Genomic DNA, 18,832 nt, shown 5'->3' on the forward strand with positions numbered 1-18,832 from the left:
CTACATCTTCGCACGCAAGGAAGTGCCTGACAGTCGGGACCCACCTGGTTGAAGCGTACGTAGCGTTGTCATTCTGGTCGCGAACGTGTATGTACATATATACTGGTGGATGTAGAGGCGCGCACGTGTCGTAGTAGAGGCGCGTACGTGTCTTAGTAGAGGCGCGCACCTAGCATGTACACGTACATACAGCGGCCAGGGTGCAAGAACGAAAATACGGCCACGTATGTGTACATACGGGCGGGGTCTCGAACGCCTACTCGCGCATACGTACGGCCAGGGCTCGTGTACATGGCTGGGTCAGAACGGAGAAACAGCGTCGTCGTCGTGTTCATGGGGAGGCAACGGAATCGTCGTGTTCATGGGGAGGCAACGGAATGCGTTGTGTTCATCGGGAGGCAACGGAACGCGTGGGAGCCAACCGGCTGGGTCGGAACGGAATGCGTGGTCGTGTTCATCGGGAGGGCTTGGACGGAACACGCGATGGAAACGAGGCCTGGCGTACCGCAGAACAGAGGAAACGGCCTTGTGTTCGACCGACCACGTTCGAAACGGGATCTTGTTCATCGGGAGGGGTCTGGCGTACCGCAAAACGGACGAAACGGACCTCCTACGGTCGAAACGGGGGTCCTGTTGATCAGGAGGCATGTGGCATACCGCAAAACGGACGAAACGGACCTCCTACGGTCGAAACGGGGGTCCTGTTGATCGGGAGGGGTGTGGCGTACCGCAAAACGGACGAAACGGACCTCCTACGATTGAAACGGGGGTCCTGTTCATCGGGAGGGGTGTGGCGTACCACAAAACGGGACTCCACGGGATACTGTTCATCTCCACCGTCGACCTCCTCCAGCCTTCACGGGCTCCTGTTCATCCAGCCTCCACCGCGCACTACTCCACCGGCTACTGTTCAAGCACCCCTCCACGGGCACCCCTCCACCGTCTATTGTTCATCCAGCCCTCCACACCACGGGGTCCTGTTCAACCACCCCTCCATGGGCACCCGTCCACCGGCTACTGTTCATCCAGCCCTCCACACCACGGGGTCCTGTTCATCCAGAGGCAATGCCATCGCTCACTGTTCATCCAAGCCCCCCCCCCCCCGCAACGCTCACTGTTCATCCCAGAGCTAGCATCGATCGGCTTCAGTTAGCAGCAGTAGCGAAGGAATTGCTCGATCGGGTTCAGTTAACAGTCATCGATCGATCGCTCGGGTTCAGTAACGCGTAGCCTGCAATGCAATCGCTCGGGTTCAGTTAGAGCCCAACGCCTCGCTCGGGTTCAGCTAGAGCCAACGCCTCGCACACACGCGCGTACGTGTACGAGAGAAACGCGCATCGCTCGGCCCCCGACCTCCCACCATAACCGGGAACTCCCCGAAATTTTCCTCGCCCTCGCTTCTACCACGGTTTTTTCCATCATGGACGGCCCAAAGAATGTCATGCAGCTGCGTCTCCGGCCAGCCCAGGACGAAAAGCCCATTTTCTGTCATGATTTTTTGTCATAGAAGTAGGAGCCCACCACATCTATGATGATACCGGGTTTTGTCACAATTATCGTCATAGAAGTGTCATATGTATGACAGAAAAAAAATTCGTTCGGCCCAAAATGTCACGAATGTGTCTTTTTTTACTAGTGTTACTAACCCCAGGCGACTCTGTCTGCCGGGTTATGACTCCTGCCGGTTTATGATTGTCTGCCAGGTTATGACTCCTGCTGGTTTATGATTGCCTGCCTGGTTATGACTCCTGCCGGTTTATGATTGTCTGCCGGGTTATGATCTGACTTAACACCTGTCGGGTTATCATCTAACTTAACACCTGTCGGGTTATCATCTGACTTAACACCTGCCGGGTTATCATCTGACTTAAAACCTGCGAGGTTATCATCTGACTTAACACCTGCCGGTTTACCATGTCCAAGCCGGGTTGTAACTCCGGTCGGGTCATACACCGGGGTATATCCCCGACATTAGCCCCCAGTTTAATTTGGATTTATCCATGTTAAACTGATCCTGATAGTCCTTAAGTCCTTGTCACTTCCTTCTTCTAGAAAATCCGGGTCATTAGTCATCTTAAGACTTGCTTAAGACTTGCTTCAATATAAATATCACAATCTTGAAGAAATCCGATTTGTTCATCCCAGTCATTAGTCATAAACTGAGTATTCCATATATGTAGCCCCCAAGTGCCGGGTTGTCATGCTTGCAGCAACCTGGGACTTGTAATTGCCTGATGCCCATAAAAATTTCAACCAATGTAACCCCAAGGGCCGGGTCATTATGCAATAATGAGCAGGGACTTTGTAGATATGATCATGTAGACTTGAAAAGCAACATGTAGCCCCCAAGGGCCGGCTCAGTAAGATAATACTGAGCTGGGACTTTATATATACTTCATTGAAAATAACATCATATAATGTAACTCCTATCATGGGGCTTGAACCCACGTCCACAAGGTTAAGAGCTTTGTGCTTTACCAACTGAGGAGTGGACCCTTCAATATAATGGATTCAAACTTGTGTACCTTGAATTGTTGACATGAGCAATTGGTAGCCCCCAAGGGCCGGCTCATTACAATGTGATGAGTCGGGTCTTCAATAAGGTGATCAAAAAATGACTTTGCATTAGCCCCCAAGTGCCTTGGTGCATGCTGGCAGTGACATGGGACTTGCATATTTGATGTAATCTCAATTTGAATAATGTATCCCCCAAGTGCTGGGTCGTAAGCCTGCAGCGACTCGGGACTATTCCTTCCATTGTAGAATAAATCATATCCATCGATAAAATAATATCCATTGCGCTAAAGCGACTTTGAAAACCTCAATCATAATACTGGTTATTGATAACCATAGTAAAAATCAAGCCATGTTGGCTATTAAAGATTTGAATAATATACCCAATGATTTATAAGCGCATGATTCCAATAGCGCAATCCAAATATATACTGGCGACTTATAGTCGAAAGCCAGGTCGGGTTAATAAGCACCGGATATTAGTTTACCTCTTACCGGTGACTTACCGTCAAAGGCCAGGCCGGGTTAATAAACACCTGTTTATCATAAAGTGTTGTAAACCTCAAAAAGAGAAAATTTGTCGAATAAAAGCATGGGAAGACGCGAGGCTTTTCATGGGCTGCCAGGCCCAAAATCGAGGGTTTTCATGGGCTGTCAGGCCACTGAGTTAAACCATTTTACAAAGCCTTTTAAGATGGACCTCACATTAACCAATCGTCGTTTTAACTTTGACAAGTTCAGGGTCTGTATAAGATTGACTTGTCAAATGTCCGGTGGGTCGTACCAGGATTACCTGGGCGGAGTGACTTACTTAAAAAAAGGCAGGATAACCCGGGGTTTTAGGTGAATACACCTGGCTTCGAAGCCTGGCTTGATAGCCTATTACAAGGGTGTAGACTCTTTGTTCTTTGAGAGGCAAAGAGCCCCCGAGCAATAGTTTGAGCTGTGCTTAGTGGGTGCCTATGTTTGAGTTGTGCTTTTGCAACACTCTCTTTGGCCCCCAAGTGATTTCCCTGGTGGCCTTACGCCGATCAAGAGGTCTAGCTATGGTTCGAATATGACCAAGCCCCCATGTGATTTCCCTGGTGGCCTTACACCGATCAAGAGGTGTGACTATGGTTTGAACATAGCCCCCAAGTGATATTGTGAGCTGTGCTCAAGGGATACCCATGTTTGAGCTGTGCTGTGTAGCAGACTCTCTTTGGCCCCTTATGATTATATTGGCTTGATAGCCGGATTACCGAAGTAACTAGAGTTGTGCTCTTATGATAATATTGGCTTGATAGCCGGATCAATGGGCAATCATAACTTTGCTCTATAAAGCAGAAGCCCCTATTTGATCAATAATATGATAAGCCAATAAGGCAGGATAACCATGTTTGAACCGCGCATCATGGCAATAGATCCTCTTCGGCAACCATAACTTTTTGCAAGAGATAAATTCTTCTTGAACCGAGATTTTTGAACCGGATATTGAGAGCATCAGAGCTTTGCAAGAGATAGTTTCCTTTTAAACCGGTTTTGAACCAGATACTAAGGGCTTCAACGCTGTGTGGGAGACGTGATTTCCCTTAAACCGGACTATAAACCGGAAGCATCATTGTGAGCCGGAATATTTCTGACAGCCTTTAAACTGTCATCAATATAACAGTAACCTCCGGGACCGGGTTATCTTTCCCTTCAACTTCTTTGGGCACTTGAACTTGCTGAAACTGGCAAGACTTGCTGAATCATATCATCGTAGCCCCCGAGTCTTAAGATGACTCAACGAGTTGTCTTGAGATTCTCCGTACTTGACCACAGCAGAAGGTATATATCATTGGTGTTGATAACACAATGTGAATCCACAGAAGGTTGTGGTAACTGCGGCGGGTTATAAATGATCCCTTACGAGCCGTGTCAGCAACTCAGCCAATGGTTCCTTCCAACTGGCTGTTTGATGTTAACCAAACTGTAGTGGCAGCGATTTGTGCGCATGTCCATTGAGCCATCCAGCACAGACAGCGGCTGAATGATAATTTGCCTCCAATTTGTTGGAAGAAAACCGGGCTACCCAAGTAGTGACTTGCTCATACTCAATAAATAGCTCATGCAGACAGGTGCGGCCCGGTGTGTTGATGTAGACCAGACCGCAAGGGCGGTAGCGTAAGCATTTCCGTTGAGCACGGCAGCACGGATAAATGTAGTGCAAAATGACGATGCTATGCACTCCATATCCATGATATAACTCCACTTCGGCAGTGAATAATTGTCCTGATGTATTTGGATGATAGATGATATTTATCGTCTGTGCCATGGTCATGGAACAAACATATTAAAAGGAGGACAATTGTTCCCGGAGGAACTTAAAGTATATTGAAAAAATAAATAAGGTGGATAGCACCTGATCTTTTCCTGGGACGTCAAGCCAATCATGTCCGTCGTCGTTTTTCCAATTGATCTGAATTTTACTGCTTCCACTTTTTTCGATCGAATCCCCAATTCTTCTTTCTGTAGACGGCAGCCAGCACGCAGGGGTGCCGCATCTTCAGAGGCAAAATCAAGCGGGGCAATGGGCCGCGGGCCACGGGAGTTGCGGTACCGCAGGCGGCTCATCGGCGGCGGTTTTGAAGAAAATGCCACAGAGGAGCGGCGAATGCGGTGTGGCAGCAACGGCGACGCAGGGCCCGTCGGCGCGGTGGCTTGCAGTATCAGCTCAAGGCCGCAGCGGCGCGGTGGCTCACTATATAGGTGAATCGGTGGTGGAGGTGTGAGGCGGGACGGGCGGTTTAGAGTGGAAACAAGGCCACGACGGCGGCCGCCCGCGATAGGAGCAGGAGGGGGCGCGTCGTGGGCACCCGCGGGATGCGGGGTGGACAGAGCGAGCTCCGATGGTGGGTAAATAGGCCATGAAGGCGACTCGGAGTAGAAGACGGCGACTTCAGTGACGCGAAAGGAGCCGGAGCGGGTGGCGGCTTGCGGATGCCGCGGTTACCCAAAGAAGCAGCGAAAGTGGGCGGTTCGTCTGTTTTGTAGGTGACGGCCGGGGCATGAGCACGACCCACCGGTGTGATGAAGCGGCAGAGGCCCGCACGCGGGGCGCGGAACCCACATCAGTTGAGGCGGCCCAGGCGAGGCCGACGGTTTACCAGGGCAGCAGTGGCGCTTCAAACAGGGCGTGGCACAGATGGCGGGTCGCGGAGCAGGGCGAGCGGCAGGTCAACGCCTGGCTGTTTGACAGAAGCAGGGCGCAGAGACCGGCTCTGAAGCGGCTCAGCCGCGGAGTTGGGTGGTGCGTGAGCCAGCAATTGAGCGGCTCGGGAGTCCGGGGAGGCCACGACAGAGGCGGAGCTATGGCCCTGAGGAACGGCAGTGCGCCGGTGAGCCGGCAGCGGCGGCTCGAGGCGACAGGCGCGCGGGCATAGACCCGCGGCGGCGGTCGGTAGACGAGCCACTCCGGATCTTGATCGTCTTCTTTTTTCCTTGCTTTATTTGTTTCAACATGCAGAGAGCAAAGGTAGTGCTCGATGGATGTATTGACTTTGGTCTTCATGTGGGGGTCAAAAAGCATCGATCAAATTTGGAATCCATGCATGGAGCTTTGCCCATAGCAGCAATACCGATGGTAGTTGTAACACCATTACTTTCATTGGGGTAATCTGACCATATCAACTCTCTCACCAATCTGACCACATCAATTTTGTAAACTCCCTGGACAGAAGCAGATGGTGCTACGGCAGCTCTTCCACAGCAGACCACGACGGAGGCAGCGCTCGGTGAGGCAATGCTTAGATCTGCGGGTCAGGTAGGCGGCAGCTCAGGTAGGGCAGAACCGGCACCGGCCGCAGGCAGAGGTGACCCGGCGGGCAGCAGCTGAAGCGGGATGGAATAGCAGGTCGGCAGGTTGGCGATTTGAGGGTAACCCATGGCGATTCGGCACGGCGAATCCGGGTTGTGGATGTTGACTCCAGTTCAAGGGCGGAACAACTCATGTCCGGGTCGCGGCCGGCTCATGTTTCTGGGTTGTTGTCAATTTGGCAGCCCAAGGCGGGTCAGGTGACACAAAGCTGTCTCAAAGTATGAACACTGGCGTTTCGTGGAGGCAGCAGTGTCTGATCACGGCCGCGGTGGCGGTTCGCCGATTAAGGCCCGCGCGGGCGGAGGTGATCCGGCCGGGGCGGCTCAGTGTGGCCACGGCGGAGGCAGCATCATCATGACGCAATATATCATGACGAGTAACTCTTGGTGGAGGCAGCGCTCGAGTGGCGACTCAGACATAGCAGTCGATTTGGCAGCGGCAATTCTTGGTAACTGGGCCGGTTCAAACCGGCGGCGGACACCAGCGGATTGCGACTACTTGGATGAGGCAGTAGCGGTGGCCGGGCTCAGGTCGGTTTACGGCGGAGGCAAGGTCGCAAAGGCATCGGGGTCACTCGGTTAACAAGTCCATATCCATCTCCTGCCCCTGGTTGCTGTTGGTTTTGACGATTCCTCTTTTCTTCTAAGACGTGGACTCGATGATTACAACAAGAGCTCTGCCCAGCCGCAGTAAATATTGATCTTTTTTCGATCTGATAAAGCGCCCGCGCGGATGTAGTAATCAAGCCTAAAAAATGACGTAGTACTAGTACTTAATTAGTACTAGCAATTGCTCATGGATATCGGTATGTCTTGGTTCCGTTTCTTTGTGATAAACCGTACTAGTAGCAGCGATGTGTAATCTCCTCGGGACTTGATCCTGTATGTGGACAACACGACACGGAGAATAGCAGCACAAAATAGAAGGTGTACCTTTGGATTTGAACTATAGCGACAGCTGCTGTACCCTCGTAGTACAACAGTTGAATACGGCAACTGTGATCTTGATGACTCGGCGGCAGATTCCTGCCCAGTTTTGGTTTCGCCAGATCATTATAATCCGTACAGCGGCTGCACCATGCGCAACCCTAAAACTTGCCTCAATCTCATACCTTGCGGGCTGACTAACCCGGCTGATGAATTCAATGTTGACGCAGATCTTTCTGAACCGACGCTTTTTATCCAAAAAATCGCAAAACTTCTCAATCCATTAGAGAAATCCCTCCAAGAATTCAACACCATCGTGCACGAGCCCCACGGTGGGCGCCAACTGTCGTGAAATTGTCATGGCAGATGTCCTAGTGTGAGGACTTAGTCGTGAGGCCAGCGCGTCTATGTGGTCGCTTGAGAGGGGTTGAGCGGAATCGAGAGACGCAACAAAGACAAGGATTTAGACAGCTTCGGGCCCCGGGAAACATCATCTGGTAACAACCCTACATGATGTTTGTAGCTAGGTCTCATTATCATCACGAGGGAGTCGCCGTAAACCGGCTCTCCCAGTTATGTCTAGCCCTAAGATTATTTCTTCCTCCCCCCTTGGGGTGCCCTTCCCCTCCTTATATAAGATGAAGGGGCGCGTTACATGTAGAGTCCAACTCGGATTAAGACTTAAACTATTTTGACTTCTCTTCATGGGCTTCTTAACGTCTTGGGCTTCGTAACGTCTCGGGCTTCAAAACGTCTCGGGCTTACTAATCCCAGGCGACTCTGTCTGCCGGGTTATGACTCCTGCCGGTTTATGATTGTCTGGCAGGTTATGACTCCTGCCGGTTTATGATTGCCTGCCTGGTTATGACTGCTGCTGGTTTATGATTGTCTGTCGGGTTATGATCTGACTTAACACCTGTCGGGTTATCATCTGACTTAACACCTCCCGGGTTATCATCTGACTTAACACCTGTCGGGTTATCATCTGACTTAACACCTGCCGGGTTATCATCTGACTTAACACCTGCCGGTTTACCAAGTCCTAGCTGGGTTATAACTCCGGCCGGGTCATACCGCAGTTGGTGTATTTTAATTGAGTTTACTTCAAGTTCCTACAACCGGATATTAACAAATTCGCATCTGCCACATAACCGTGGGCATGGCTCTCGAAAGTTTAAACCCTACAGGGGTGTCCCCACTTAGCCCATGACAAGCTCACGATCCGCGGAGACAATCCTCCATCGCGGGACCCTCCGATCAGACTCGGAATCCCGGTGTACAAGACATTTCGACAATGGTAAAACAAGTCCAGCAAGACCTCGCGGCGTGCCAACACCCTAATAGTAGCCGCACGTATCTCGTCTCAGGCCACGACCGGATTGTCCAAACTTCCGATAGGCCAATCACAGAGTTGCCCCTGGCAGCCACCGGCGGTTGACAGGTTGGACCAACACTCATGAGGAGCACTGGCCCGGGGGGTTGATTAAGAGACATCGGGGGCCGGTAGGTCCCTATGCAAGTTTTACTTGTTATTAGGCAAATGGTAAAACCAATGTTGGGCCTTGCTGGAAGAGTTTTATTCAAAGTGAACTGTCAAGAGGGGCCCATAAACCCTCACCGTGTTAGGGACGCAAAATCAAGGAACATAACACCGGTATGAAGGAAACTAAGGAGGCAAGAGTGGAACAAAACACCAGGCAAAAAGCCGAGCCTTCCACCCTTCACCAAGTATATAGATGCATTAATTAAATAAGAGATATTGTGATTTCCCATGATATCTATGATATCCATGTCCCAACATGGAACAACCTGCAACTGCACCTGCAACTAGCAACGCAATAAGAGGGGCTGAGCAAAGCGATAACATAGCCAAACAACGGTTTGCTAGGATGGTGGAAAAAAGGTCAGAGGCTATCATGGCAATTTGGGGGGCTTGATAAACAAGTGATAGGTAGCGCGACATAGCGATAGCATCGAGACAACTAGCATAGCAAAGATAGTAGTGAGATCCAAGGTGACAGTCATCTTGCCTGAAATCCCGCAAGGAAGAAGAACAAGTCCATGAAGAAGACGAACCAACGTAGTCGAACGAATCATCACGATCGTAACGAAACAGGAACTATCGAGAAGAAGCACAACCGAAAAGAAGCAAACAACATGGTAAACACACAACACCTAATCATGACATGATGCTCACCCATGCATGATGCATGACAAGGCTGCATGATGCTACTCATGGCAAGAGATGATGCATACAAGAACATCACATCAAAGCAAGTTTAAATGAGGCCGGAAACAACATATAACAATTCCGGAAACTCTCCATATGCAAATTTCGAAATTGGTCCAGATCTGAACAAAACACCATGTTGAATTTGTTAAACATCAAGTTAAAGTGCACCAAGATGATCTACATGGGTTTCTAGTCAAGTTACATATAAAGTTCGTTTAATTCGAAGCTATGGCTTAGAAGATATGAGCAAAATAAGTTAAACAAGACATTAATGCAAATGCAAGCAAAACAACGTCACAAACACTCCAAAATAAGGATGCGACAAGGTAACAAGAAACTACAAGCAAAACGAAGCAAGTTTCATATAGAGCATGCTCAAAACGTAGCCACGGTTCAACACATACACTCAATACAAGTTTCAAGGACAAGCTGTCTAAAACAGCAACTAGGCATCTTACAAGCACCATAACAACATGCTACAAGAACGATATATGCACAAACATGACATGCACTTAAAGTACAGATTACATGCTTCAAATAACATCAAGGTTCAGGTTCATAGGCATCAGTATTAATCCAATGAGATCAATGCAAAAGACAACTTTATAACACAGATTATGACAGTGAAAAACAGAGCATATGCATGGGCAGAGTTTATACGATGGCATGTTGGAGGCAAGAAATAATTAAGCTACAGTGCAAGAACATGGCAAGCAAAAGAATGGCATGCTAGTACATACCATGGAGCCCAAAGCACACAACATGGCATAACCATATGAGCAACAGGTTCATGGAAAACATCAAGACAAGATGCAACATGGTATAAGCTGATTCTCAGACTAGAGGAAATCTGGGAATGCAAAACAATAACATTATGATGCTGAATTTGGAGGCTCATAACGGTAAGCATAGCAACGTCAATAATTATGCAAAAGAAACGGGCATGTAGTAGACATGATATACTTCAACTTAGTCCAGGGGGCACAAGTTCATATGATGCATGGAGTAATTACTATGATTCTAGCAAAATGGAACATGTTGTTAACAGGTTGACAGATTTGGCATGATGACAACTTGAGAGCAAGTAAGAGACAAACTACAGCAAGTTATATGGCAACCAAGGTCATGGCATCAAAGTAAACATAACACAGAGCAAATAACATCAAGACATCATAAAGATATGCTCATGGACTAGTGGGAACCATCAAGACAAGTTTGAATGTTGTAATAGTTTCAGCAAGCGTAAAACAGAAACATCATCATAGCATGTTTGCAAGCTTGGAACAGAGTTCATATGAAGTCCAAAATTATCAAACTTTGCATGTGGACAAATACTCATAGCATACTTCAAATAATGTAATAGGAGCCTCTCCAAAAGAGTTATAGATTGATTAATAACAAGCTCACAACATGACATCATGAAGTTAACAAAAAACTGGAACATCATTAAGGATGTTCATGGCAATGGAAACGTATTCTACATGATATATATGAGATATCAAATGACATGGCATGATAGATAATAACATGGACATCAAAACATGTCAACTAGGCATCTCCATATTATGCATGGATAAGATGGTAGCATCAAGTTAACATGGCAACATAATGTAGCAGGTTCAGACTTAGCAGAAATCATCAAGTCACTGAAATCAGCAACAGCAAGTACCCTACTTTGCATCCTTGTGCTAGTCACCACAGGGAACATAAAAATACATGGATTGCACCACTGTAAAGATGACATGAAGATGCTCCTAAATGCTGACATGATGCTCAAAAGATAAATACACAAAATGCTATCAAAAAGACAAATCAGCAAGTTATGACAACTTCCAGCAGATTATAACACTTAGCACTTTTGCGACGATGATTAACGCATAAAAGTCTAACAGTAACATGCATGCAAACTACAACACCATCTGGAGCATTCAGAGATGAACATTTGCATATAAAGAACACCACCATAGGAGCATCATGCACAAAGTTATGGCTCTCACAATTATGCAATATGATGATGAAATCTCAGGACTTGGACGAAATTGCTGGACCGAAAACTGAGCGTTGGTTAACTATTATGCGCATAGGGCGGGGAATAGGGGCGCTCACCACTGGGCTCGACCCAGGCGGGGAGAGGCAGGCCGGGCTACTCATATGGTCATTACCAGAAGCCCGGCGCCAATCTTGAAGACGGTGGGCCAAAGATGGGCTTAAGACCCGGATATGGCTTAAGGCCCGTAGTTACAATTATTATTATGGTAAAACTTGTAGTGTAAGGCAAGAATAGTTGAGAGTCCGAGCCGGACACTCTTATGAGCCGGCCGGGACTCTGAGAACTGTTGGGCGTCAGCCTCCCTATATAAAGGGACGACCCGGCAGCGGTTTAGGGACAAGAACAATCTCATCGAGAGCCGGGCATAGCAGTTTAGCTCCCTGGTAATCGTAACCCTAATCAATATCACCTCAAACTGGACGTAGGCTTTTACCTTCACCGTAAGGGGCCGAACCAGTATAAACCCTCGTGTTCCTTGTCCCACATTAACCCCTTCAAGCTTCCTAGCTGCGATGGCTCCACGACTAAGTCCTAGCTCAAGGACAACTGCCGTGACAATTCCACGACAGTTGGCGCCCACCGTGGTGCCAGCGCACGGTGGATTTGAGTTCTTGAAGGGCAGCTTCGAAGGGCTCAAGGGATACGCTGTGGGCCGGATGACCAAGAGTCGTCGCGGCAAGCTCTACATCGACGATGCAAACTGGGGCCCCGATGCCGGCTCAATTGAGTACGGGTACCGGGTCCCCTTCGGCGGAATTCATGTTTTCATTGGCAAGATTGGTGAGCCGGGCCCTGAGCAGGATCTCTGCGCCGATCTCATCGAGACGGCTCAGCGTGCACGACCCGCCCGGGCCCGGCCTGCCTTAAGGCGCGCGTTTGTGGGATGTATCCATGGAGGGCCCTCTGATCTATCTGGGGCTGGTGATGAGGCGGTCGCCGGCTTTGACGGTGAGTCGGCCACCGATGAGTTGTTCCGATGGGGATAGTATTCCGGACCCGTTTGAGCCGCCAAGTCAGGTTGGAGTCTTTATGGCTGGCGCGCAGCCTGTTCAGAACCCCACTGCTGGAGCGGGAAACCCGGTGCCTTCTCTGGCTCAGGTACTGATGGATCTCACGGACAAGATGACGGCCCTGTTAACCGCCACGGTTGACCCGGCGGATCAAGCTCAGCATGATGCGGAGGTGGCACAGTTAAAATTGGATCTAGTGAAAGCTAAGGAGGAGCTTGCAGCAGAAGGGATCAGGATGGCTGCAGAGAGGGCGGCTCTCGATGCCCAAACTCAGCTGATCCAGGCGCAGTCCTTCCAACTCACGATGGATCAAAACGCGTCCAATGAGGTCATGAGAAGGAGGCATCAAAAGACCCAATCTCGACTCCCTCCGGTTTACGATCCACGCAACCTCTTCAACACGCCAGGTGCAGGGTCTAGTAACCCGCCAGGGGTCATAGTGCCCGGGTCTGGAGCCCCTATTCAGCCACGAGTAATGGGGCCTCCCCAGGTGCCCCCTGCCCCGCCTCAGTACGTGCCAATACCCCCGGGTCATTATAATAACCCGCTGGAGAACATGGTCGCTGCGGCAGCACGGCTGGCGGCTCTCCCAGTTGACGGCGACTCTCCGACGGCTATTGAAACCCGCCGGGTCAGGGAACTCCTTCAGACAGCTCTGGCGCAGCAAGAGGCGTACTCCTACAGCCGGGACAGGATCCACTCGACCCCTCGTCCAGGCCAGAGCCCGAGTTACAGCCGGCACATGGTCTCAGCAACCGGCTCAAGTAACGTTCGACGCCATGACCCGCCCCCTGGCCACGGCCCGGCTCCAGGAGCCTTTCACGCAGCAGACCAGGACAGAGCGCGGCAAGAGGCGGAGCAAGTGCCTCAATTGACGGCTTACCAGACCCCCCCGGCTTATCCGACGACTTCCGTCGACGTGGGCATCCCTACCAGGACCGGGGGTGTCCCTTGTTTAGTGCTAGCTATCCGTAATGAACGTCTACCTAAGGACTTCAAGGGCCCTAGGAAGGTGCCTAATTACACAGCTGACCTACAACCCGCAGCCTGGATCGAGAGTTACGAGATGGCCATGGAACTACTGGAGGTCAGTGAGGCGGCAATGGCCAAGTACTTCACCATGATGTTGGATGGGACTGCCCGCACTTGGTTGAAAGGGCTACCACCGAACTCCATCGGGTCTTGGGCTGAGCTGAAAGCCCGGTTCATCCAAAACTTCAAGGATACCTGCAGGCAGTCGATGTCAATTGTGGATTTGACTAACTGTAAGCAGCAGGAGGGTGAATCCACGACGCATTGGGTTCGCCGGGTCAAGGAGATCATACATTCGTCAGATAAGATGGATGCCGGCTCTGCAGTCTTAATGCTGGAACAGAATTGTCGTTTCATGCCCCTGAAGATGAAACTCGGGCGGCTTAAGCGCGACTGTAGTGATATGGGTACACTAATGGCGGCTCTTGTTAAGTACGCCGATTCTGATGGTACCAAGGATCCCCCTTCAGATGATGAAAGGGCAGGGAAGGGAAAGAAGAACAGCAACGGCAAGGGTCTTCAGCATAACCCGGGGAACCAAGGAGGAGGCAAGCGCAAGGCCGACGGCAGCCTAGAGTTTGTGGCCAACGCCAGCTCACAAGGGAATAACCAGCGACGTAAGGGGAGGCCCCCTCACCGAGGCGGCGGGTCAGGTCCGACGCTGGAGCAGCTGTTGAATGAGCCTTGTCCAAGGCATGGCTCTAGAGAGAAGCCAGCGACTCATCTGTGGAGGGATTGTGCAATCATGAAGGCCTTTAAGAATTACAATGGCCCGGGCGGCGGCTCAGGCGCCGGCGGCTTTCATGGCCCGGGCGGCGGCTCAAATTCCGGTCCTCAGAACGGTCAAGGGGGCTTTAATCAACAGTCTGGCCAGGGTCATCAACAGCAGCAGGGGGGTTATCAGACCAATCCAAAGTAGCTTAGCGGTGGACAGTATCATGTGTTTACCACTAGTTTGTGCAAGCGAGATCGGAAGCTTCACAAGAGGGCTGTGAATGCTGTTGAGCCGACAGTTCCACGCTACTTGCGGTGGTCTGAGCAGCCTATAGTGTGGAGCAGGGAGGATCACCCTCCACGGGTGGATAATCCGGGTCACTTGGCCCTGGTGGTGGCTCCTCAGGTGGGAGGATATAAGTTCACTAAAGTGCTCATGGATGGAGGCAGCAGCATCAACATCCTCTATTATGAGACATTCCGTCGTATGGGGTTGATTGATAAGAACCTCAGCCAGTCCAACACTATTTTCCACGGGGTGGTACCTGGTAAGCCGGCTTATCCAGTCGGCAAGATTGAGTTGGAAGTGGCCTTTGGAGATGAGAACAACTACAGGGTGGAGAAATTGACTTTTGAGGTGGTCAAGATAAGAAGTCCATACCATGCTATATTTGGACGGCCGGCTTACGCCAAGTTCATGGCACGGCCGTGTTATGTATACTTACAGCTCAAGATGCCGGGTCATAATGGGACCATTACGGTTCACGGCAGTCGGAAAGTGGCTCTGGAGTTTGAGGAAGGCGATGCAGCTTATGCAGAATCTGTTTGTGCAACAGAGGAGTTGAAGTTTTACAAAGACAATGTTGACCCAACAGATATGACCTCTCTGAAGATGCCGACTACGGAGAATGAGCCGGCGATGAAATTTAAGTCAGCTGATGAGACTAAACTTGTTGATTTCGTTCCAGGAGACTCATCTCAGCAATTTAGCATCAGTGCCAATCTGGATCCAAAATAGGAAGGCGCGCTCATCGAGTTCATCCATGAGAATAGGGACATCTTCGCATGGAAACCTTCTGACATGCCAGGTGTACCTAGAGAGCTCGCTGAGCACACTCTCAATGTTGATCCGAAATTTAAGCCGGTCAGGCAGTTCCTTCGGCGGTTTAATGAAGAGAGGCGGAAAGCTATTGGTGAAGAGGTGGCCCGGCTCTTGGCGGCCGGGTTTATTGTTGAAGTCTTTCACCCAGAGTGGTTGGCTAACCCGGTGCTCGTACTCAAGAAGAACGGCACCTGGCGGATGTGTGTGGACTACACGGACTTAAACAAGGCGTGTCCGGCTGATCCTTTTGCCCTCCCCCGTATTGATCAAATCATTGATGCTACGGCAGGTTGCGCACGCTTAAGTTTCTTGGATGCTTATTCTGGATATCATCAGATTAAGATGGCAGTTAAGGACCAGGAGAAGACGGCGTTCATCACTCCCTTTGGAGCCTTCTGCTATGTGTCTATGCCCTTTGGACTCAAGTGTGCACAGGCGACTTACCAGCGTTGTGTATAGAACTGTCTTCATAAATAGATTGGGCACAATGTTCACGCTTATGTGGACGATATTGTGGTTAAGTCCATAAAAGAGGAAACCCTGATAGATGATTTAAGGGAGACCTTTGATAACCTCTGGGTCTACAAGATGATGCTTAACCCGGCCAAGTGTGTTTTTGGTGTTCCTGCAGGCAAACTCTTGGGTTTTTGGTCTCTGACAGAGGCATTGAAGCTAACCCGGAGAAGATCAAGGCCATCACCTCCCTGGCTAAGCCGGCGTGTATAAATGACGTTCAGCGCTTGGCGGGTCGCATCGCTGCTTTAAGCCGGTTTATAAGCCGTTTGGGTGAGAAAGCCATGCCATTATATCAGTTGATGAAGAAAACTGATAACTTTGTCTGGAATGATGCGGCTAATACTACCTTTGAGGATTTGAAAAAGCAGCTGGCAGAGCCCCCAGTCCTTGCTGCTCCGGTTGATAAGGAGCCCTTATTACTGTACGTGGCGGCGAACACACGGGCCGTCAGTGTGGCTATGGTGGTGGAGCGCAAGGAGGAGGGCAAGGAGCATCCGGTTCAGCGGCCGGTTTATTATGTCAGCGAAGTGCTCATTGAGTCCAAGCAGCGATATCCGCATTGGCAGAAGCTTGTTTATGGTGTGTTCATGGCAAGCCGGAAACTCAAGCATTATTTTCAGGGTCATCCCATCACTGTGGTCAGTTATGCCCCTCTTTGTGATATCATTCAAAACAGGGAGGCCACAGGGAGAGTAGCTAAGTGGGCTATAGAGCTTGGACCTCATGGTCTCAAGTACGTGCCACGCACTGCTGTTAAATCTCAAGCCTTGGTGGATTTCATCAATGATTGGACAGAGTCACAAGTGCCCGAGCAGAAGCCGGATAACACATATTGGACTATCCACTTCGATGGGTCCAGGCAGTTGGAGGGCTCGGGGGCTGGAGTCGTGTTGGCTTCCCCTAAAGGTGACAAGTTCCATTATGTGCTACAGTTGTTGTTTCCTTGCACTAACAACGCGGCTGAGTACGAGGCCTTGCTCCGTGGTCTTCGGATGGCTAAGGAGATGAGCTTAAGCCGGGTAAGGTGCTTCGGCGACTCAGACTTGGTGGCTCAGCAAGTATCAGGAAAGTGGGATTCCAAGGACCCTCTCATGGCGGCTTATCGCCGCGAGGTTGATGCCATTGCTGGGCACTTTCAGGGTTATCAAGTGGAACACATCGATCACAGGAAGAACGAGGCGACGGATGCTTTAAGCCGGCTGGGCTCTCAGCGAAAACCGGTGCCGCCCAACACTTTCCTGGACGTCCTGTATAGCCCTTCTGTTAAGTTGCCTACAGAGGAAGACTTGGCTGTCCCTGACCCGGAGGCCCGACTGGTGGCGGCTCTTCATATCATACCAGACTGGACAATGCCATATCTGGCTTACATGACCCGGGGCGAGTTGCCTGAGGACGAAACTTTGGCCAGGCAAATAACCCGGCGGGCTAAGTCAATGATTGTTATCAATAGAGAGTTGCATCACCGCAGTGTTACGGGAGCGTTTCAGCGTTGTGTTTCCCATGAGGAAGGTCAAGAAATCTTGCGTGAGATCCATGAAGGGGATTGTGGCCATCATGCCGGCTCAAAGTCTCTTGTGGCCAAGGCTTTTCGTCATGGTTTTTATTGGTTGACGGCTCATGCTGATGCGGAGGACTTGGTCAGTAAGTGTGATGGTTGCCAGAGGTTCTCACGACGGGCTCACGTGCCGGCTCAGGAGCTGAGGATGATCCCAATCACTTGGCCCTTTGCGGTCTGGGGGCTTGATATGGTTGGGCCTTTTAAGAGGTCCAAAGATAAGAAGACCCACCTCTTGGTGGCAGTTGAGAAATTCACAAAGTGGGTGGAAGCTGAGCCAGTTAGCAAGTGCGATGCAGCCACGGCGGTTCAATTTATGAAAAAGGTGATTTTCCGCTTTGGTTTTCGCACAGCATTATAACTGACAATGGCACCAATCTCTCTAAAGGCGCCATGGAAGAGTTTTGTCAACGAGAGCATATCCGACTTGATGTTTCCTCAGTGGCTCATCCTCAATCCAATGGTCAAGCTGAGAGAGCTAATCAGGAGATTCTGAAGGGCATCAAGCCCCAGCTTTTGGTCCCTTTGCAACGGACGCCGGGTTGTTGGGTGGAGGAGTTGCCCTCCGTGTTATGGAGCATCAACACTACTCCTAACAGGTCTACAGGTTTTACGCCTTTCTTCATGGTTTATGGAGCAGAAGCAGTCCTCCCCAGTGACATCCGTCATGACTCACCTCGCGTGGCGGCTTACGTTGAGGCGGATAATGAACAGGCGCGCCAAGATGCTCTGGACTTGTTGGACGAACAGCGTGATGTGGCAGCAGCCCGTTCAGCGATTTACCAACAAGACCTGCGCCGTTATCATAGCCGCCGGGTTAAATCCCGGGTCTTCCAACAAGGCGATCTCGTGCTCCGGCTCATCCAGGATCAAACAGATGCACACAAGTTATCCCCGCCTTGGGAAGGGCCCTTTGTGGTCTGCAAGAACTTGCACAACGGGTCATATTACCTCATTGACATTCGGGAGCACAAAGATTCACGTAAGTCGGAGGAAGAGACCCGACGGCCGTGGAACATAGCTCAGCTTCGGCCTTACTACACTTGAGCCACCGGCTCTCGTGGTGTACATATTTTTCTCAGCCATGTATATATTATGATAAGCAATAAAGCAGGACCTCTGTCCTTTTTTCTCCTCCAAATATGCACGTGTTGTTTTCATTGCAAGATTACATGATGACTTAAAGGAGGATCCGGCTTATGATCGTATTCGAATTTAGCCGTAAGCAATAAGGTCACTTGGGGGCTTCCTGTTCAAACATGGGTCGTATTCGAACCAAAGAGAACATAGCTGTCGATACCCATTTGATTGGCAAAGTGCCGAGCTCATTGGGAGGTTACCT

The sequence above is a fragment of the Aegilops tauschii genome, chromosome 3 (genome assembly GCF_002575655.3).
Source record: "Aegilops tauschii subsp. strangulata cultivar AL8/78 chromosome 3, Aet v6.0, whole genome shotgun sequence".
Taxonomy (NCBI): Eukaryota; Viridiplantae; Streptophyta; class Magnoliopsida; order Poales; family Poaceae; genus Aegilops; species Aegilops tauschii.